Source organism: Odocoileus virginianus, chromosome 22 (genome assembly GCF_023699985.2).
Source record: "Odocoileus virginianus isolate 20LAN1187 ecotype Illinois chromosome 22, Ovbor_1.2, whole genome shotgun sequence".
In the NCBI taxonomy this organism is placed as follows: domain Eukaryota; kingdom Metazoa; phylum Chordata; class Mammalia; order Artiodactyla; family Cervidae; genus Odocoileus; species Odocoileus virginianus.
The window spans coordinates 23,743,770-23,767,095 of record NC_069695.1 but is presented as its reverse complement, the minus strand read 5'-3'; positions in this window follow the sequence as shown (position 1 = coordinate 23,767,095).

Below are 23,326 nucleotides of genomic sequence, written 5' to 3'. Positions count from 1 at the left end.
CCGACAGTACTCTGGGCATTCTGATCCATGCTACCAAGGGTAGTCCAGAAGCTGATGGCCTGGAGGAGACATTCATCTCAAATAACCATAATAAGCTGTCATGAGAGTGATCCAAACAGAGCATCACCCAGGATCACACGAAAGGACCGTTTGGATTTGGGTCCCTCAGGAGAGAAGTTATGGAGTAGGTGGCACCTTTTAGGGAGGAGCTTGGATCCAGCAGAGAGGACTTTCTGTCAGGAGGAGCAGCAGAGGATTCAGTAATGGTTCTCTGCGGGGGCTGTGCATTAGAAGTAGCTGGGACACCCTGAAAATTATTCAAATCCAAACCCAATATGTGTACAAATGTGAGCATTAGACCATAAAGAAGACTGAGTACTAAAGAACGGATGCTTTCAAATTGTTCTGCTGAAGAAGACTCTTGAGAGTCCCTCAGACAGCAAGAAGATCAAATCAGTCCATCCTAAAGGAAATCAGTCCTGAATATTCATTGGAAGGACTGATGCTGAAGCTGAAGCTCCAATACTTTGGCCACCTGATGGAAAGAGCCAACTCACTGGAAAAAACCCTGAGTTGGGAAAGATTGAAGGCAAAGGAGAAGACGGCAGAGGATGCGATGGTTGGATGGCATCACTGACTCAACAGACACGAGTTTAACCAAACTCTGGGAGATAGTGAAGGACAGGGAAGCCTGGCGTGCTGCATGCAGTTCATAGGTCGCAAAGAGTCGGACATGACTTAGGGACGGAACAACAAGAAGCCCAGCCCAGAAATTCTTGTCCAAATGACACCCGGGGCACCTGTATTTCTTAACCTCCTGGTGATTCTACATCATAGTCTGGGTGGAGAACAACTTCTATAAAGCATGCTGATGACTTTGGGGGAGGCTAAACTGAAGCTGAGTTTAGGAGGCAAGTTGGGCAGGGCAGAGCCTGCAGGGTTCAAGGCACATTGGCACCAAGGCCCTGTGATCCAGTCCGTAAGTATTGAAGGTGTTCTTCTCCTTGGACATGTCTCTTCCCTGTTGTCTAGGACAGGAAACAACAGCAGCTGTTTTATACATCTTCCACCCAGCACTCACAGTTAGGAGAGCAGAGAGAGAATGCAGAAGGATATTTCCTTTTATCTTACAGTTAGGAGAGCAGAGAGAGAATGCAGAAGGATATTTCCTTTTATCTTAGCAAAAGAAGAAATAGCATGCATTGAATGGAACTTCCCTAGTGATATAGAGGCTAAGGCTCCCTGCTTTCAGTGAGGGGCCACAGTTCTGTTTCCCGGTCAGGGAACTAAGATCCCACATGCTGTGTGGCATGGCCAAATAAAAAATAAAATAAAATGATAGAGGAGAGAGACAAGCATCCTGAAAAGTACTTTCCTCTCTCACTCACCCCCTGCCCCAACACCAACACCACCAAATAATGCATAGTAGAGCACGTGTCCTCTCTTTCAAGTGGCTTGCAAGCCACAGACCACAGAAGTCAGGGATGTCTTCACTCAGCAAACATTACTGAGCATCCGCTCTGCGTGCCAGGCTTTGTTTTAGAGGCTTGAGGACACGGAGCTTGAGCAAGTCCTGGCCCTGCCTGCAAGAAGCTTGCCACCCAGCAGAGGAGAAGACATGTCCCAGACACTAAGCTCTTCCTGGAACTGGGGAGCACAGGACTTCCCTTCACCAGGCACGTGGGTGACAAACCCCAGCCAGGCGAAGACGACCAAGAATTCGGACAAATGGGTGAGTGAGTGGGTGGGGAGGTCTTCATTCTCAGCAGCCAGAGCTAAAACATGTGAAACTGGCCAGAGGGGAGAACCAATTACAGGGACTAGGAGTTCAGTTAAAGGCAACAGAACTTAGAAATCCAAGGATGTGCTTATTTTTAAAAGCTGAGCCTGGAGAGAGAAGCAGAGTGGACTCAACTTTATCTGGGGCAGTGGGGGGCCAGGGGAGGTTTTCTAAGTAGGGAGATGATATGATCAAGGTTTGTGTTGGGAAAGATAAGTCTGCGGTTTGGAGGATGGATGGAGACATGAGTGAGAGAGGGAGCAGTCAGTCAGTTGGGGGAGAGAAGGGGGCACAGAGCTGACCGGCAGGGCTTGAACTGAGTGAGCACTTACAGGTGCTGGGCATAGCGGGGATGCACAGGACCCATGGGGACTACTTTCTACGAGTCTACATTTTGGGTGGAATGACTTGAAAATACTAAATAAATGATTACACAAGTAATTACTACAATTATGATAAATTCTAGGAAGGAGAGGTACAGGGTATGGAGAAAAACAACCAGGTGGTCCCAGCCTGGTGTGGGGTATCAGAAAAGGCTTCCTGAGTGGGACTTCCCTGGTGGTCCAGTGCCTAAGACTCCTCACTCTCAATGCAGGGGACCTGGGTTCGATCCCTGGTCAGGGAACTAGATCCTACATGCTACAACTAAGAGTTCATATGCTGCAACTAAAGATCCTGCAAGCTGCAGCTAAGACGCATGCCTACGTGCTAAGACCCTTCAGTCGTGTCCAACTCTTTGCGAACCCCAAGGACTGTAGCCCACCAGGCTCCTCTGTCCATGGGATTCTCCAGGCAAGAATACTGGAGTAGGTTGCCATGCCTTCCTCCAGGGGATCTTCCCAATCCAGGGATCGAACGCATGTCTCTTTACATCTCCTCCATTGACAGGCAGGTTCTTTACCACTAGCGCCATCTGGGAAGCCCAACTAAGACCCAGCGTAGCCAAATAAATAAATACTTAAGAGAAGAAAAAAAAAAGGCTTCCTGAGAAAGAGATCTTTTAACTAAGACTGGAAATTGGTTTGCGGCAAGATGAGGCACGCAAAGCAGTCAAGAGCCTGGTAGCAGGACCTGGTGGCCAGGTTGAGTGAAGACTGTGGTCTGTATTCTAAGAGCCAAAGGTGAGTTTAATGGAGGGATGGCCCAGTCAGATCTGGAGGTGACTTCTGCTGCTGGGTGAGTAGAGATCCATGGGTCCTGGAGCTAGCTACTAAGGAACTTGGAGTTATCAGGGTAGGGGCTGGGACAGACCCAAGAAACAATCATTCGGAAGGGACAGTGGGGAAGAGAAGCCCGTGAAGGAGATGGAGAGGCAGCAGCTGGAGAGGCAGGAAGAAAACCAGGCCAGAGGGAGAAAGTGTTAGTTGCTCAGTCATGTCTGACTCTTTGTGACCCCATGGACTGTATCACACCAGGTTCCTCTGTCCGTGGAATGCTCCAGGCTAGAATACTGGAATGGGTTGCCATGCCCTCCTCCAGGGTATCTTCTAGACCCAGGGACTGAATCTGAGTCTCCAGCATCGCAGGCAGATTCTTTACCATCTGAGCCACCAGCGAATAGCCAGAGGGAGAGCCAGCCCCTAAAGGAAGAATATCACTGTGGAGTCAGGTATGACAGGGACAGAAAAGCATCTATTTGAAGTTGCCCCAAGCAGGTCTTAGGTGACCTTGACCAGAGCAGTTCAATACCAAGCTGTGGGTCCAAACCAGATTCCAGAGGTCTGAGGTGTAAATGGCAGGGAGGAAGAAAAGATTTGAGTGTAAACGACTCTTGCCTGAAGCAGGGAGATTAAAGGGAGGAGGAGGTAGCTTCCTGGCTCCTTGAGAAGGTCGAATGGGATACCCTGCCTGTGAAAGGGCCCAGGGAGCTCTGCTGCTCATTACAGGCTAGCTCATTAGTGTTGGAGCAGGAAGCAGGTTCCATATGCACATGGCCAATCGCTGACTTCCTGCGAGCTGGGTAGCACTGAGTGCCCTGAGTAGGCCAGCCCCGTGAGATAGGGGCTGTTGTTCCACTTTAGCGATGACTACACTGGGGCTCAGAGAGGCATGGGCCCACATGGTATCAGTTTAGTTCAGTCACTAAGTCATGTCTGACTCTTTGTGACTTCAGGGACTGCAGCACGCCAGGCTTCCCTGTCCATCACCACCTCCCGGAGTTTACTCAAACTCACGTCTATCAAGTTGGTGATGCCATCCAACCATCTCATCCTCTGTCATTCCCTTCTCCTCCCACCTTCAATCTTTCCCAGCATCAGGGTCTTTTCCAATAAGTCAACTCTTCACATCAGGTGGCCAAGGTACTGGAGTTTCAGCTTCAGCATCAGTCCTTCCAATGAACATTCAGGACTGATTTCCTTTAGGATTGAGTGGTTTGATTTCCTTGCAGTCCAGGGGACCCTCAAGAGTCTTCTCCAACACCACAGTTCAAAAGCATCAATTCTTTGGTGCTCAGCTTTCTTTATAGTCCAACTGTCACATCCATACATGACCACTGGAAAAACCATAGCCTTGACTAGACACACCTTTGTTCACAAAGTAATGTCTTTGCTTTTTAATATGCTGTCGAGGTTGGTCATAACATTCCTTCCAAGGAGTAAGCATCTTTTAATTTCATGGCTGCAGTCACCATCTGCAGTGATTTTGGAGCCCAAAAAAATAGTCAGCCACTGTTTCTACTGTTTCTCCATCTATTTGCCATGAAGTGATGGGACCGGATGCTATGATCTTAGTTTTCTGAATGTTGAGCTTTAAGCCAACTTTTTCACTCTCCTCTTTCACTTTCATCAAGAGGCTCTTTAGTTCCTCTTCACTTTCTGCCATAAGGGTGGTGTCATCTGCATATCTGAAGTTACTGATATTTCTCCTGGCAATCTTGATTCCAGTTTGTGCTTCCTCCAGCCCAGCACTTCTCATGATGTACTCTGCATATAAGTTAAATAAGCAGGGTGACAATATACAGCCTTGATGTACTCCTTTTCCTATTTGGAACCAGTCTGTTGTTCCATGTCCAGTTCTAACTGTTGCTTCCTCACCTGCATACAGACTTCTCAAGAGACAGGTCAGGTAACCTGGTATTCCCATCTCTTTCAGAATTTTCCACAGTTTATTGTGATCCACACAGTCAAAGGCTTTGGCATAGTCAATAAAGCAGAAATAGATGTGTTTCTGGAACTCTTGCTTTTTCGATGATCCAGCAGATGTTGGCAATTTGACCTCTGGTTCCTTTGCCTTTTCTAAAACCAGCTTGAACATCTGGAATTTCACGGTTCATGTATTGCTAAAGCCTGGCTTGGAGAATTTTGAGCATTACTCTGCTAGTGTGTGAGATGAGTGCAATTGTGCGGTAGTTTGAGCATTCTTTGGTATTGCCTTTTTTGGGATTGGAATGAATACTGACCTTTTCCAGCCCTGTGGCCACTACTGAGTTTTCCAAATTTGCTGACATATTGAGTGCAACACTTTCACAGCATCATCTTTTAGGATTTGAAATAGCTCAACTGAAATTCCATCACCTCCACTAGCTTTGTTCGTAGTGATGCTTCCTAAGGCCCACTTGGCTTCACATTCCAGGATGTCTGGCTCTAGGTGAGTGATCACACCATTGTGATTATCTGGGTCATGAAGATCTTTTTGGTACAGTTCTTCTGTGTATTCTTGCCACCTCTTCTTAATATCTTCTGCTTCTGTTATCAAGTGATAGGCAAAATTCAAACCAGGTCTGTCAGCACATGAGGCCTGTGCCCTTTCCATCACACTGCACTGCTTCTGTGTGTTATAGCATCTTCACACTGACATCTCCCCTAAACCCCCAAATTCCCATGCAACTGTGGCTACAGTGACTAGCTCTGTTCTTTTGCTGTCTGCCCCCCAGGATTCGTGAACTTAGGCCATGGAGTGGTTACCGTTCAGTTGCTAAGTCATGTCCAACTCTTTGCAACCCCCATGGACTACAGCAAGCCAGGCTTCCCTCTCCTTCAGTATCTCCTGGAGTTTGCTCAGACTCATGTCCATTGGATCCATGATGCCATCCACGGAGTGGTAATGCACATGAAATCTGGATACAACCAGACCTGCTCTGGGGCTTCCCTGGTGGTTCAGCAGTAAAGAGTCCTCCTGCCAAGGCAGGAGATACAGTTCGGTCCTTGGGTCGGGAAGATCCCCTGGAGGAGGACACGGCAACCCATTCCAGTTGTCTTGCCTGGGAAATCTCATGGACAGAGGAGCCTGGCAGCATACAGTCCAGGGAGTCAGGAAGAGTTGGACATGACTGAACAACAACAACAGATCTGCTTTTAACTCTCATTCTCTGTGAACTTTAATTTTTGTGTCACAGGGAAGGAAAATAAAGATTTTATTTTAATCTATAGGCTTCATGGATGAGAATTAATCTTGTCTTAGATGGGAGTGTGCATAGAAAGCGCCCTGTCTAAGGCAGACCCGCGAGCTCTTGTGAATGGCGGTGATTGGTATTTCCACGTTTCTTCCCCCAGCACATACCTGCACATGAGCTCTTTCTCCCCAGTAGCATGACAGCCGAGAATAATGTGCTGTTATAGAGCCTGACACTCCTCAAATACAAGCTGCTGAGCCTCCGACCCATAAAGGCCATCTCAAGGTCACATCAGGGAAGGCCCTGACCACGGGGGTCTCCTTCGCCATCACCTTATCCACTGCTGGGCTGTGACTTTGCTTCTTGGAAAACCTTCCCCATCTTCCAGAATCCCCTATTTAAACACAATATAGGACCTCCCTGGTGGTCTAGTGGTTAAGAATCTGCCTGCCACATGCAGGGGACACGCGTTCGATCCCTGGTTCGGGTTCGGGAGGATTCCACATTCCACGGAACAGCTAAGCCAGGTGCTCTGAGTTCTCCAAAAAGAGAAGCCCCTGTGATGAGAAACCCCGCACCGAAACCAGAGAGTAGGGCTCACTCTCTGTGACTGGAGAAGGCCCATGTGCTGCAATGGAGATCACACAGCTATAAGTAAATAAATAAATTAACTAAAATGCAGGATGGTGACCGATACAGGCAGGCTGGTGACCGCAGACAGCCAAGGCAGAGAAGAGGCAGAGAAAAATCAATCATGTCAGTGCTAATAACGTTAGAGCTTTAAGGTCACTAACCCTGTAGCGCCCTCAGTGGGCAGGGGTAATCCAGCACTCAAACCACTCCAAAGCACAGCAAGTAAAAATGACAATTCCTTCCACTCTTTTCTGTATCCCATCCCCAAGAATGAACCTGGTCTTCCATTGGGTGTGTATCCTTCCAGATCTCTTCTTATAGACACTAAAAAGCTACATGCAAATTTTTGAGGATTATCTCGTTCAGACTTTTATCCAAATCACTTTTTTTCTCATCCAATACCATGGACATCCCACCATTGTAGACATACAAATCTACAGGCTTCTTATAAATAGTTACATCATTTTCTGTGCTGTCAGTTTCCCTGGATCTTTTGACCGTCCATCTGCTCCAATACATTGTTCCCCAGAACTGCACTTAAGATAGAATCCTAGAGTAGAATTCTTCACTCAAACGCATTATTTAAAACTATTAATACAAGCATGCCCTCTGAAAATCTTTTCTTTTCCAGGTCTGGAGTACAAGGACTTCAGGCCCCATGCCTTCTCCACAATACCCTTTATAGAAAAACAATTGAGCAGTTCAAAGATAGTTACATGTTGTCAAAACATTGTGTTTAAGAAGGTATATCTAATGCATACTGAAAGATTTCTATTTAAAATGACTGAGAAAACAATTACTGAGCACCTATATTTTGCCACCTCTGTAAGGTGCTGAAATAGAAAGACACATAAAATAATAATTTTTTTTTTTTTAAAAAGAGAGATAAGACATCATGCCTGCCCTCATTCACTCAAACTGGAAGAAAAGGCAGTTCTGGTCTCAGTAGAACAGTCATTCCAAGCTGTAGGATTGCGTAAGACAGCCAGAAACATGGAGCAAAGATAACCTGAATAAACTCGACATGCAAGTGGCACGGGATAAGGAAATGGGAGGGGGTTGCCAGATCCTCAAAGGCTCTGAATGTCATGAGATGGCTTTTTTCAAAAACTACAGTAAATTATCGAATCCTTCTCAGCTAGACATGCACCTTTTCATTTCAGAAACTCACTCTGGCTGTGGGGTGGAGCCTGGCTGAAAGGACTCCTGACCAGAGACGAGGTGGTAGGCTGAGGTCCCAGAGCTCTGCATAAAGGGACCCAGTGAGGGACCTCTGGCCGAACTGGAGAGCTTGCAATGTCTAAGCAGGGTGCTGTGCCTTGCTGGGCTGGGAGTTAAGGGCTGAGGGAGAAAGAAGTGAATGCTTGAAAGGATACTTTTTAGGTCACTGGGGAAGACACTGACTTCTCCAATGTTGTACATCGCTGTTGATGAAGAGGATCAGGAAAGAACTGTATCAGACTCCTGGGTTTGCTAAAAGAAAGTCCTGTAAGAATGTAGCAAGGAGCACCTCTTAGGGCAGAGCCTCAGGGTGAGCCCAGTTCCTGGAAGAAAGTGGGAGGGGATTTAAGGGTGACTCAGCTGTCGAGCCCTTCGAGGGCACTGGCCTGGGGTCCTCTCTGACCTGCGGCTCTACCTCTGATCTAGCTTCTCTTTACTCAGTTTATAAGCCCTTTAGCCAGGTCAAAGGGCCTGAAATGCCCACAGCATTTCTGGAGGGGGAAAACTAAAACTTCAGCAAAACAACAGCTGGAGTTTTCCAGCATGAGACAACATTGCTATAATTAAAGTGACTTTGGAGAAAGGTGGGTTTCAGGCTCATAGATCTCTCTCTCAGAGGCATTTTGAAGGAACTCCTGAACATCATGCCCCTGCCCCCGCCCCCCCACCCCCACCCCAACTTCCCAGGGACTTGGCTCTGAGAAACTTTGATCATCACAACTCATCATAAGAAAACCATAGGCTTCTCAATGAATCTGATGACAATTTTTCCCTCTGCCCCCCAGACCCAGTCAGAAACTTGTTTTCAGAGGCCCAGGAATGAGCTCACCCACCAGGGATGTAACTCGGTATCACCCCAACCAAGGAGACTCACAGGACACCCTCAAACCTCTCGGCCCGGCGCTCCCCACACACCCCAGAGACTAACAGAGGCCAGCATTGTCACGCCCTCCCCCAGGAGGATCAGCGGGAGCCAGTGGCGTAAACAGACCCTCCTCTGCTCCGCTGAGCCGCACAGGAGCATCTAAAGGAACGGGAACAAGGATGCTTTGTGAGCCTACTGGCCAGGCGCCACCCAGCTTCTCACTCCCCAGAGGCGGTGCTCAGGGTGACTGCAGATCCAGGCGAGAACCTCACCACCCTTTGGGGAGGAGGCATCCACGAGCTATTTGAGCAGTTAGTTTGGGGCTGCAGGTTCACCCCAGGCCAGGATCAGAGCCCCATAGTGTAGCCTGAGTGTCCTCTCTCTCCCTTACAGGGTCTCCCTCTTTTTTTCTGTTTTCATATGCTGTCCTTTAGTAATACTGTGCCTCTTGAGTGCATGCGTGCTCAATCGTGTCCGACTCTTTGCAACCCTTTGGACTGTAGCCCACCAGGCTCCTCAGTCCATGGGATTTCCCAGGCAAGAATACTGGAGTGGGTTGCCATATCCTCCTCCAAGGGTCTACTTTTTAGTGCAAGTGAACTTGTGTCTGATCTGATGTGAATGAAAGGAAGCAAAAATGTTAGCGTGCAGGCAGGAAGCCTAGGGGGGCGGCCTCCCGTGTCCCTTTCCACCCTACCAGCCTTGAGCCTGACACAAAGCCCCTCCTGTAGGGAGCCGGTCTGTGCCAAGTGGGATCTGTTTTCACACCTCTCTCTAGAGATAAGAGGTAGTGCTTGGGAATCACATAACCGAGTTGCGAAATAAAGCTGATCAGCTAAAACTGACCATTTTAGGTGCCAAAGCGGGAGCTGGCTTGGTAGGTCCTCAATGGGGCCACTGTTTTCTTTCCTCCTCACCCTCAAGGAAGCCTCCGGTTGGCCAGCCCGCTGGCTACTGCTGAGGGCAGACAGGGACTTGTCCTCGGTCAAGTGCACTGATGCTCACGCACGGCCCTCCAGGAAGCGCTGGGGGCAGCTGACACATCAGGAAGGCCGCCCTCAGCCTCCCAGCAGCGCAGGCAAGTGCTCTGTTGGCAGGCGACCTGTCAGAAGCTTGATCGCCTAGATTTGCGGGATTTTAGGGGACAAAGGCAAGATGGTGAAGGGCCCTGGGATCTCTAGCCTCCTAAGTACTGTCAACTAGGATGCCCACAACACAGAAAAGCATTATGTGTAAGAATTTTGTGCTCAAGACCCACTCCCATCCCTTACTTGGTCCACTTCTTGAAATAGGATGGGTGGGAGCCCAAATCCATGTATATAAGCAGAAGCTGTGCGGAGCTACACCTCTGGGAGAGACCACTGTCTCAGGCTGACTCTGCCCATGACTCTTTAAACCTAGTTATCCAGCCATCCCTCAACAGCATAGTTGTCTGCCCACCCTCTCCTCCTAGTCAATCAGGGTTAGGAAGCTTGGTGGCTCAGAGGGTAAAGCCACTGCCTACAATGCGGGAGACCCGGCTTGGATCCCTGGGTTGGGAAGATGCCCTGGAGAAGGAAATGGCAACCCACTCCAGTACCCTTGCCTGGAAAATCCCATGGACAGAGGAGCCTGGCGGGCTACAGTTCTTGGGGTCGCAAAGAGTTGGACACGACTGAGCGACTTCACTTTTTCACTTTCAACCACTGGGACAAACACTGGTTAATTGCATTTCGTCACTGTGGTTGCTCCAGTATATAGTTTCATCATCCTGTCACTGTCCCTGAGCTGGTAGTGCAATGCTTAGGGCATCTTCCACTTCACAGACCTTGGGCTCAGAGATGGAGGACCCCAGGCCCCACAATACCTTGCACAAAGACATTTGTTGAATGACTGGATAAAATGGGTGGATCATTATCATCAAAATTCAAAACTGAATGAGAGAGACTTCCCTGGCAGTCCAGTGGATAAAAATCCGCCTTCCAATGCAGGGGGCATGAGTTGATCCCTGGTCAGAGAACTAAGATCCCATATGCCTTGGGGCAACTAAGTCCACGCACCACAACTAGAGAAGACTGGGCACTGCAACAAAGAACCAGCACAGCCAAAAAAAGAATAAATATCAAATCTTGATCAGAGATAACCTGAACATGGCTGCTCTGGTCTGAGATTGCTGTGGGAGCAGGATGGGGGGGCAGTTCTAGGCTGAGGAGTTTGTACTTGCAAACATGTACATCAAGTGGGCAGGTTCCAACTGACACCAAATATAGGTTGGTTACACATGGTGACTTCCACCCAAAGACAATCAGAAGTATGGCAGGACACCTCTGCCTTGCCTTCTTCTCTCCCAGATGCAGTGGTCTTGACTGTGACTCTTCCCTGGATAGAAGGCACTCGGCCAGGCTTCTGCCTCCCTCCGGTGTCTTTATCCCCCACTGCTTAGCAGAACTGCATTCTCCTTCAATTATTCAACAAACTTTTTATTTTTTAATATGTAGGTCTTATAAATTTGTCAAATGATAGATCCTTTTAAATTAGAGAAACAAATTGTGAATCTAGAGCATTCTCATTATAAACAGCTTTTTTTTTTTTAATTTTTTAATTTTATTTTTTGCCTGCAATGTGTGGGATCTTCACTCCCTGTCTAAGGATCGAACCCGTGCTCCCTGCACTGGAATCACAGAGTCTTTACTACTGGACCACAAGAGAAGTCCCTCAACAAACTTTTTAAAATAAGGGATCCCAATCTTTGTTCAGCCACTACCTTTTATTATTATTATTCCATGGACTCTATGTACTGAAGATCCTGCATACCAAACAAACTGCATTTACAAAGAAATACTTCTTTGCAATCAGCATAGATGGCCAGTGCTACCACCCTGGGTAGATAAAGTCCCTTCTCCAGGTTATCTTCCCAACCCAGGGATCAAACCTGGGTCTCCATCTAGCCCAAAGCAAGAAGGACTTTAAAAAAAAAAAAAAAAAAAAAAAGGACTTGAGCTTCTTTATAATAAGCATCTTATCCCGGCTCAGAGCATTCATTTTTATGCAAATTTTGTTGCGACAAAATATTGAGAACTTTATATTTTTATATTCTGCCATTTGTAATATTGAAATGATCTGGGGGAATCCCCTCCCATCCACCCAGGACCGTAAGTTAAAACTGAAGACATGAAGTTAAGGTTCTCTTTAAGGAGCAAAGGTTGTAGAGCTTACAAAATGGGAAGAATTCTTTTCGTCCAGTTTTCTGGAATCAAATAAGCTAATGGGCTGAGACAGATCTTGTCTCAACAAGCTTCTCAAGTCTCCAGCCTCAGGGTTGACTAAACCAATTTCTTTCATCTATCTGAATCCCTCCTGCTCATCCAACAAGGGCTGAGAGCTGAAAGGGGTCCCTCGGAGATACGCTCCTTCCACTCCTGTGTGCCCTTAAAGGGCCCTCTTTGCCCACTTCCTGTAGGAAGAATTTGTGCCTTGGGTGGGGGTAGTTACAGTAGCAGGGCTGTTAGCAACATCTAAGGCCCTCTTATCTGGCCCTAACCTACCTTCCCCGGGGAGCTTATCTCTCCCCCACCCACACTACTTATTTTGCAATCAATGGTCTAGGGTTAGACAGTGGTAGGGAGGAGGGATTCCGACTTTCCGGGGAAGGGTGGGTGAAACTTGAAAAGCATAGTTTGTATGATAATTTTATGTAGGGGTGGGGTCAGGAGGAATGAAAACAAATCCCTCCACCCTTGTCCCAATAATAATTACAGAAAGAAAAACAGATAACATCTGGGTGAATGGAGATCCACAGAAGATAGCTAGGAGCCAGCCCCGATTCAGAGAGGTAAATGAACGTTTTCAGGACTGGTGTGTGGGGGTAGGGAGGGTATGAAAGCCTTCTGTTTATCCAAAGGGGGCAGGGTTGAACAAGATCACTTTCTCTAGCCATGGGTTCTCCTCCCAGTCCCTGGTCAGATCTTAGGTTCTCATCCCTCCAATGTTTATTCTGTTTATTTCATCCACACTTCCCTCCAGCCCTCCAACCTTCCTACCAGCCTCAGTTCAGTTCAATTCAGTTAAGTTGCTCAGTCATCTCTGACTCTTTGCAACCCCATGGACTGCAGCACGCCAGGCTTCAATGTCCAAACCAATTCCTGGAGCTAGCTCAAACTCATGTCCGTCGAGTCAGTGATCCTACCAGCCTACAGGCTACTTTCTGAGGCCCCTACCCTCCTTTGACCCCTGTATTGGTGCCCCGGCTGGACCTCAACATTCACTGGCCTGCTGGTGTCATCACTTCCACAAGCCATGAGAAGCTTGGACACTGTTACCCAGGTGTTCACGGTTGTTCTCCTCAGTTTGGCATCTAAGTTTTTCAATATCTTAATCATCTCTGAAGTCCTATCAGTGAGACCCCATGATAAGTCCTGAACTTTTCAAATGATCTGGTAGTACTTTTGATACCTTTATTGCACTAATTTTGATAATTCAACTTTTTTTTTTAATTCAACTTTTTGGAACACTGATTTGTCTAAAGTTATCTCTTCCATCAGACTGGAGGGACTTTGTTTCGATCACCAGTATAGCAGAGTTAACAGTTACTGTTTACTGTTAGCTAGCGTCAGTCACTCAGTCATGTCCAACTGTTTGCAACTCTATGGGCTATAGCCCCCCAGGCTCCTCTGTCCACGAGATTCTTCGGTCAGGAATACCAGAGTGGGTAGCCATTCCTTTCTCCAGGACATCTTCCCCACCCAGAGATCAAACCCAGGTCTCCTGTATTGCAGGCAGATTCTTTACCATTTAAGCCACCAGGGAAGCCCCACTGTTTAACCAAGGGCTTTCTATATAGACTCTGGATCAAGAAATGCATGCAAGGAGCTTTGCATACATTCTTCACACACAATCCTATTAAATTAATTAGATGTCACTTCCAATTTGTAAATTAGGAAATTTAGTCCTTAGAGGGTTAACCAAGGCCCCCACCCCCCAGCAAATCTGTGTGGAAGAAGGACCAGTCCCCTGGCCCCAAAGTCTTTGCACCCTCCCACCCCCCACCCCCTGCCACTGTCTCTCATCCCCTTGGCTGTGTATAATGGGTTAGGTGACTGAGTGAATGAATGAAAGAATGAGTGCTATGTTTAACAACTTACCATCCACATTCCCAGTGTGGACCACAGCACTTTCAAATTGTTTCTCTTCTCTTTTTATTACTATTTTTTCAAGAATCTGATTCCAAATCCTTTCCCCTTCTTAAACCTCTAAGGATAAGCGTCTTTATAAAATACATTGTGGTGTTTTGTATACATATTTTCTTCCTAATTGTTCTTATTTTTTTGGCTGCACCATTGGCTTGTGGGATCTTGGTTATCCGACCAGGAATCGAACCCATGCCCCCACCACTGGAAACGCAGATGCTTACCCACTGGGCCCCCAGGGAAATCCCCATATTTTTCATCTATTTTGATTAATGATGGAAGTCCTAGAGACTTTGTTCTACTTCTTACTGTTTCAATTAACAGTATGCTTTTTAAATACATGCTGGCGTATCTATATCAAATTTATCACTTCCGAAAGCCAGACAGAATTCCATAGTTTATATCCACCAGTGTTGACTTACCTTGGGTTTCCCTGGTGGCTCAGATGGTAAAGAATTCACCTTCTATGCAGGGGACCCAGGTTCGATTCCTGGATGGGGAAGAGCCCCTGGCGAAGGGAATGACAACCTACTCCAGTATTCTTGCCTGGAGAATCCCATGGCTAGAGGAGCCTCCCAGGTCCACGAAGTCGCAAAGTGTCAGACACGACTGAGCAACTAACACTCTCTAAGTTACCTTGTCCCCTAGCGTTTGACACCTTGGTTGCCTCTGCTCCCCAACACAACACGTAACACACCAGCGCACTTTCAACCCCATAGGAGACAGGCTCTGTTTTCCTGTGAGCATGTCTAGTGGGTTGCATCTGGGAGTGTGAGGCTGGGGACCAGGCTGCCCTCTGCCCTCTGACATCTTGGACTGTGACAGGCAACATAAGAAGTGGCCTAGCAGGGAGGGAGGTGGGAAGGGGGGTTCAGGATGGGGAACACATGTACACCCATGGCTGATTCATGTCAGTGTACGGCAAAAACCATTACAATATTGTAAAGTTACTAGTCTCCAATTAAAATAAATTAATAATTAAAAAGAAAAAAGAAGTGGCCTATCAATTCCTTTTGACTTTGAACTCAGAATCTGAGTCTCCAAGGACACCTTCATGAAGAATTTTCCATTATATGGTTTGATATTTTTTTACCTGTCTTATGAATACAAACCTGGTCTATATACTACTAAAAAGCACTATAACTTAGTAGTTATGTGGGCAGATTCTGGAAACACATGACCTGGGCTCAAATTCCAATTTTACTACTTACCAACTGTACTCCATTTCTTTCTTTCTTTCTTTTTCTTTTGGCCACACTGCCCAGGGGGTGGGATCTTATTTCTCTGACCAGGGGTCAAACTCTCGCCCCCTGCTTTGGCGGCGAGGAGTCTTAACCACTGGACGGCCGGGGAACTCAACTGTACTCAGCTCCTCTGTCTCATTTTTCTCGTCTATAAAATGGACACAGCAATAATAATGGTACCCACCTCCCAGGCTATTACATCTAGAATAGTCTTGGCAGGAGTAAGTGCTTAATAAATGTTGGCCCTCACTATTTAAAATACTCACAGGAAAAAAAAATAAAATACACACAGGATCTGAACCTATAAATCTGTCTACATAATTTCGGATACTGTCAGCATAGAAAATCTGGGATTTAAAAAAAATAAAGAAAATAAAGAGAAGCAGAGGATGTATCTGGCTACACCAAAGTGATTCTCCTTGTAATCTCTAAGAGCCAGAGCTTTACAGGCTCATTTTGTCCTTCTAAGACCAAACAGCCGTAAACAACAGAATCCACCCACCCCCACCCCCCACCCCCCAGAAATCTGTTTCTTTCTCTCGGTCTAGCTCTGAAGGGTTTACAACCAACAAGTTCTGGCTGCAGGGGGACCCTGTTCCCCCCAGTGTATGAGACCTTCTTGGTCACCATCGATTTTCTACTTCTTTGTCACTTTCCAACACTGGAACCCTTAAGCATTGAAGCTGGAGATGGGAGAAATGGGCTCAGCCACCAGGAGCTTGAGAGCTGACACCGTCTGTAGAGAAGAGCTTCCCTTTCATGTCCTTTGACTGCAGAGTGACTCAGTCCTGACAGCCTTGATTTGGGCCATATTTAGGAGCCAGCTCTGGTGGGGCTCAAGCCTGAAATTTATGGCTTGTTTGTCCTGGACCCATGCAATATTTTTTCCTGCCTTGAAGATGAAAGGGTTACTATTCTCCACACTTCCCCATCTCCTGCCTTTTGTGGGACGTGGGCTTCTGTAGTGTCTCTCTTATTTATCTGCAGAATTAACTTCTAAAGGATATACTCATCTCCCTCCCCAGCCAGAGCTGAGGGCCTTGATATATACGACCCTAAACGGATCATTAGGCTTTCCAGGTGGCTCAGTGGTAAAGAATCCGCCGCCAGTGCAGGAGCTGTAGGAGACAAAGGTTCGATCCCTGGGTCAGGAAGATCCCCTGGAGGAGGAAATGGCACCCGCTCCAGTATTCTTGCCTGGAGAATTCCGTGGACAGAGGAGCCTAGCTGGCTGTAGTCCTTGGGGTAACAAAGAGTTGGACATGACTGAACAGCTGAGCATGTACACAAATAAGTTATTTAGAAAAGAAGTGTGCTCACAGGACCTATCTTGAAGATGTGAAACCAGGATGGTCATGCCTGTGAGGGTACTCCATCACTTGAAGAGCTACACAAATATCTGCACTATTTTAAGTCAATTAACTTCCTATCTTCTCCAAAACCCAAAAGTAAAAAAATGGACATCATCCCCTTCAAAGTGCCTTATTTTTGTACAGGACAATGTGATCCAGAGTTTGGCTAAATGTCAGGGCAAATGTTAGTCACTCAGTTGTTTTCCACTCTTTGCGACCCTGTGGATTGTAGCCTGCCAGGCTCCTCTGTCCGTGGAATTCTCCAGACAAGAATATTGGAATGAGTAACCAGGGAGGTGATTTTGACGAGATGGACATTGGATACATCAACAGCAGCCCTGGTTCATATATTTAATCTCCATAGTCCATGATGACAAAAGTCATGTGAATCATGATGGAAGGGATGAGCGTCTTAAAAGTAGGTCAGATACTAGCCAGCCAGGAATAGAGAAAATTAAATACAGGCACAGAAGTCAGTGAATTGTTTGTGCTCTCCACCCTATTCAGTTAAAAAATAGTAAAGGAGGAAGGGAAGTGAAATCAAATGGACTTGCTAACATGCCCCCAGTCTTCTTCATTTCCTAATCCTTTTATAAATTCCATTGAGATGGGATTTGCTTTTAGACTGATTATGTGGCTTAAAAATCAGCATAATTACAAGATATTTGTTGAAAGGAAATTCCTCATCTTGGCTATTTGGTTTCCTTTCCAGGTCTGAGAAGTGGATGACCTGGTTGGAACTAGTTTCATCTGGGACTTCCTCAAGCATCTCGGAGGTAGAGAGGACCTTCATGATAACCTCGCAGTTTTTAAATGAGGAAACCAGGGCTCAAAAGAAGGCAGATGATTTTCCCAGCCACTCATTGGCAAAGACAAGAACAGGGCCTTTTTTCATTTGGTAGCTTAGTCATTCAGTGGTGTCCGACTCTTTTGAGACCGCATGGACTGTAGTCCACCAGACTCCTCTGTCCATGGGATTCTCCAGGCCAGAATACTGGAGTAGATTGCCATTTCCTTCTCCAGGGGATCTTGCCAACCCAGGGACTGAACCTGGATCTCCTGCATTGCAGGCAGATTCTTTAGATCTGAGTCACTTGGGAAGCCCTTAACATTAATTATTGTTCATGTAAAGGTAGAAAATAAGATCTTGAGAAAACTAAGTTTAAATATAATATCACAGAGCCCGTATTTCAGCAGTAACATGAGTCAGGTAATAAATCACCCCTTTTGATCAAGAATGGGGCTCTTGACCAAAGAATATTTTTGGAAATGAAAAGCACAGGCTTCCTTCATATCTCCACTTCCTTTTGGCCTCAGAATGGATCTTCTGGGATGTTCCAGGCCAGAATTTTTCTTGTTCTGCCTTTGGCCCTCCAAAAAAGTTCCAGAATTTCTGGTATCAATCATCATTATATTATCAACAACCACCACTTGCTGATTATCATAAGTGACCTTTGTAGGAATGAGATAAAGTAACCACTTTCACAGAGCTTGAGTCTGGAAAGAATGATCTGAGATTAGGGGAAACATTTATAAAAACAATAATAACAGCTTTTATTAAGCCAACTATTGAAACACTTACCTGTTTGTCTCTTCTAGTGCTTTCATTAAACTCCCATACATTTTACAAATGAGCAAATTGAGGCCCACTCAAAAGTTAACAGAGTGTGAGTTACACATGTATATCTCACTCCAAAGCTTTTACCCACCTAAACGTTAATGATTAGGACCTCCCTGGCCGTCCAGTGGCTGAGACTCTTAGCTTCTGCTGCAGGGGGTGTGGGTTCGACCCCTGGTGGGGGAACTAAGATTCCCACATGCTGCACCGTGTGGCCAAAAAAAGAAAGAAAAAACAAAAACAAAAAACAAAACGTTAATGATCATCCGAAGGAGACTGGAATGCCTAAGGAAATGGAATAATATGTCCTTTTTCCTCAAGGAGAGTCCTAAAGTATTATGTATTATACATACTATTTTATAGTCATTATAATAATTATACCGTCTCGTCTTATTCCCCAGAAAATAGGAGTTTTTCTCAGCAAAGACACTTACTGGAAACAAAGCCTCTCTTCACAATACCCCTTCACATTGATTGGATATTTTAATGTATTCATGTTCCCTTTGGATGCATAGATTCATCAAAGAGATGTTTAAATTCTCCTCTCATTCTGAACTAATTTATTGAATACATATAACATTTCTGAGTACCAGGCAAGCTTCTAGTCACATCATCCTCACAATCACAGTCAGGGATGTACTAATCTTATGGCCATTGTACAGATGAAGAAACTGAGACACAGAGAGGTGGGACAACTTGTCCAAAGTTACACAGATTCGCCGTGATCCCAGATTCAAAGCCAGGCAGTCAGGTTCCTGAGTCCAGATTTGAACTATGACACCCTGTCACCTCAACCATATGGTACAACTGCCTGAGAAAGATTGAGAAGCTAACTTGAGTTGATGTGGAATATGTCCCAGGTTTTACAGAGTTGTGTAGAGTTGTGAGAGATGCTTACAGAAGTGCACAAGGGCTGGATTTCCCTGGTGGTCCAGTGGAGGTGGTTGTTGTTCAGGTGCTAAGTCATGTTCAACTCTTTGCAACCCCATGGACTGAAGCACATCAGGGTTCCATGTCCTTCACTATTTCCTGGGGTTTGCTCAAATATATGTCCATTGAGTCGGTGATGTCATCCAACCATCTTGTTCTCTGTCGTCCCCTTCTCTTACTGCCCACAATCTTTCTCAGCATCAGGGTCTTTTCCAATGAGCTGGCTCATCACATCAGGTGGCCAAAGTATTGGAGCTTCAACTTCAGCATCAGTCCTTTCAATGAATATTTGTGGTTGATTTCCTTTAGGATTGACTGGTTTGATCCCCTTGCTGTCCAGGGGACTCTCAGAGTCTTCTCCAGCACCACAATTCAAAAGCATCAATTCTTCAGCACTCAGCCTTCTTTATGGTCCAACTCTCACATCCATACATGACTATTGGAAAAAGCGTAGATCTGACTGTACAGACATTTGTTGGCAAAGTGATGTCTCTGCTTTTAATATGCTGTCTAGGTTTGTCATAGCTTTTCTTCCAAGGATGAAGTCACCATCCACAGTGATTTTGGAACCCAAGAAAATCTGTCACTGCTTCCACTTTTTCCCCATCTACTTGCTATGAAGTGATGGAACCAGAGGCAATGATCTTAGTTTTTTGAATGTTGAGTTTCAAGCCAGCTTTTTCACTCTCTTCCTTCACACTCATCAAGAGGCTCTTTAGTTCCTCTTTGCTTTTTGCCTTGAGAGTGGTCCAGTAATGAAGACCCTGCTTCCACTCTAAAGGGCATGTGTTCATTTGAGGTCCCTCATGCCACACAGTGAGGCAAAAAAAAGATTTTTTTTTTAAATTTTTTAAATAAAATATATATATTTAAAGTGACAAGGGCTATTGTTCTCACTCTTGTGGCCTCCCCCAAACCCTTTCAGAGTTTGGGTGTCTGGTTCTTAAGTAGCTGAGCTGAATGAGCCAAAATATTGTGAAGGTCAGTGTTGAAAGAGGTGCCCTTGAGTGTTTCCTTTTACATGTTTCTTCTGGAAGTAAACAGATATTTGGGTCACAAAAATCAGCTGGGAATGTGGACCAAGGACAGTCAGGGTGCAGAGAAAAACTCAGCATTGTTGAGGTTGTTTTGGGTGGAAAGCCTTTGGGGGTTTTCTTCCTTTTTTGGAGGAAAATTGCAAAATAATATACAAATGGGCCTTTTTCATTTTTCCCTTGTAATGCTCCAAATTTCCCACTTGATTTCTGGTCACTTCTAAAGGTTTGAAATCATTTCATCTTTATGGAAGAGGACTTTCTTATACATATTTTTAATCATCACAACTAATGTATTTTTACACCTTAAGAAAACAACTTCACAGCTTCTAACAATTGGTAGACTGGGAAACTTTAAGATGATCAGAATATCCATGAACTGTTGAGGCAAACTTTGGATACAATATTTTATGCACATTCTAACTCAAGTAGGAGAGGCGTGGGGACTTGGGAATGGCTAGTTTCCTTTCCATCTAAGTCAGAGACTGGGTGGAATGTGAGAGAGAGTCATTTTCACCTATCCCCCCAACTTTATTCTCAGGACTCTGGAAGTGACTAAGACATCAGAAAGTAAAATAATACCTGGGAAGTTAAACAGTGACCTGTGTGTGCAGACTCTTATGAAAAATAGACAGGAGCACCCGAGAGGGAATTTGCTACAGCCCAGCCTCACCTTTTTATTGGCTTTTCAAAAGAAAGGTGTGGAATAGGGAGCGACGCAGAGGAATTCCAGCTTTAAGTGGATGCCTGACCATTTTCTCCCAGGGGAGAGTTGAATGGTGGAAGCAGGTCAGGACATGATGCACAGGTTAACAAATACGGGGAGGAATGATTTTTTTTTTTTAACATGACGTATATAATTGGGAGGGGAAAGAGAAACATTATGTTGAAGATGAAGTTTGGGATAGGTTTTGGCAAAAATGGCTGAGAGAATTCCTCCATCACCATCTTATACCCCTTTGCTTGGGTTGTATTTTTGTTGTTTGTTTTGACTGCACTGGGTATTCATTACAGCTCAAAGTCTTCTCTAGTTGTGACTCTCTGGCTTAGTTGCCCCAGGCATGTGGGATCTTAGTTTCCTGACCAGGGATCAAACCCATGTCCCCTGCATTGGAAGGCAGATTCTTAGCCACTGGACCATCAGGGAAGTCCTAAGAAGTGTTTTCTCTGGAGGAGGGATGTACTTGACTATGGCCAGAGTTGTGCTTTAGTGTATAAATCATAGACCAAAAGTGGGCACAATAATTTCTCCCCCTCCTGCATGCACATCCCTTCTCAGAGGGGCTTGGCTGAGTTTCACCATCGAGAGTTAAAGCCTGTTTACCTAGAGTCTGAATCTGATCCAGCTGTTTGTGGCAGAAGGGCAACATTCCAGTCTAGGCTTCAAAACGTCTTGCAGCTTCTGCTGTTGCCTTCGGATAATGCTGCTTCCTTGGGGAGAGCCCGGGCTTGTCTTCTAGAGGATGACAGACCGCAGGAAGAGACCGCTCACCCCACCGACCCACCAGCAGACCCGGACAAGACCAGGAGAACTGTCCGGCTGAGCCCAACCCAAATTACTGACCCACAGAGTCACAAGAAAATAAAAATGGTTATTGTTTGAGGCCATTTGGAGTTGACTTGTTACACAGGAATAGATAACTGATAAAAGAGGAAGCGTCTATCTCAACACTAAAAGAAAACATTTTTTGGTAATCGAATTTTTAAAGCTAATTCTCTATTTATTTTTTGGCCACACCACCCAGCATGCGGGACGTCAGTTCACTAACAGGAATTGAACCCCTACCCCCCTGGAGTGGACATGTGAAGTCTTAACCACTGGATCACCAGGCAAGTCCCAAAAAGCTTTTTTTTTTTTTTAAGTCTTCCCTCAGCATAGTTTTTGGCTCATTATGAAGAGGACAAAACCAGCCTGGGCTCCGGCCTGGGGTGGAGCTTGGATTCCTCTGACTCTTCCTGAAGGAGGGAGGAAGAGTAAGTCCTCTTGAGACCCAGGGCTTCCTCAATAGTGGGTAATAATAATGATTACAATCTGAGTACCTATTATGGTCAGACGCAGCACCCAGCATTTTCCTCGGATCATCTACTTTAACAACAGGCCCTATTGTACCTATTTGTGGTCGAGGTAAGTGAGCCTTGGAAAGGTTATCTTGCTGGAATTCAGACCTAGTCTCACCCTTGAGCCCTGACTACTGTGCTGAAGCCCAGACTTTGCTGGCAGGAGAATACGAATGTAGAGACAAATAGGAAATAGCGACTGGGGGTTCGGAGTTGCTGAACACTGAAAATGGAAAATGCTTTCAGACAGTCCTTAGCTTAGATCATCTCTTTTCTCCAGACTCCCATACCCCCAGCTTGATTATTTTACCAGTTTTATGCAACTGTGACATCTTACTTTGCACAAATTACTTTTAAAGCTTCCCTTCACGTTCATGAAACTCTGGGGATCCCCAGTATAACCATCAGGTAAAGAGAATGCAAATCAGCCTGAACTGGCTCCAACACAAACTTCTCACCAAATCCTTATCACCCACTTGGCACTTTTGCTCCTGTCCAGCTCACCACCTGCTAGACAAATTGGCCATCATGCAAGCCTGCTAAGTCGCTTCAGTCATATCCAACTCTGTGCAACCCCACTGACTGTAGCCCACAAGGCTCCTCTGTCCACAAGATTCTCCAGGCAAGAATACTAGAGCAGCTTGCCACTCTACTCCAGGGGATCTTCCTGACCCAGGAATCAAAACCACGTGTCTACTTCTCCTGCATTGGCAGGCAAGTTCTTTACCACTAGCGCCACCTGGGAAGCCCAGATAGAAAGATAGAAAAAGATAACCACCTCCATTTAATGAGCTGCTCTTAAAATCATGAGGTCAGTTCAGAATTTAGAACAAAAGTGGAGCCTGGGCACAGGTACTACAATAAACTCCACCAGTCTCTCGTGCTGGCAGTCTTTATTTTAAAGAAACATGATATCCGTAATACTGATGCTTGTGGCTCTGCTCTAGGTAAAGATCAAGTTCTTCAGCTTCCAGCTTCCAGGAAAAGTAGCAAGAAAGAAAAAGATAAGAGGGAGCGAGAAAGTGTAATAGTAGGATGAGGAGAAATAAGGGGAAAATAAAAAAAGTAAAAAGTAGAGAAGAAGGAGATGATG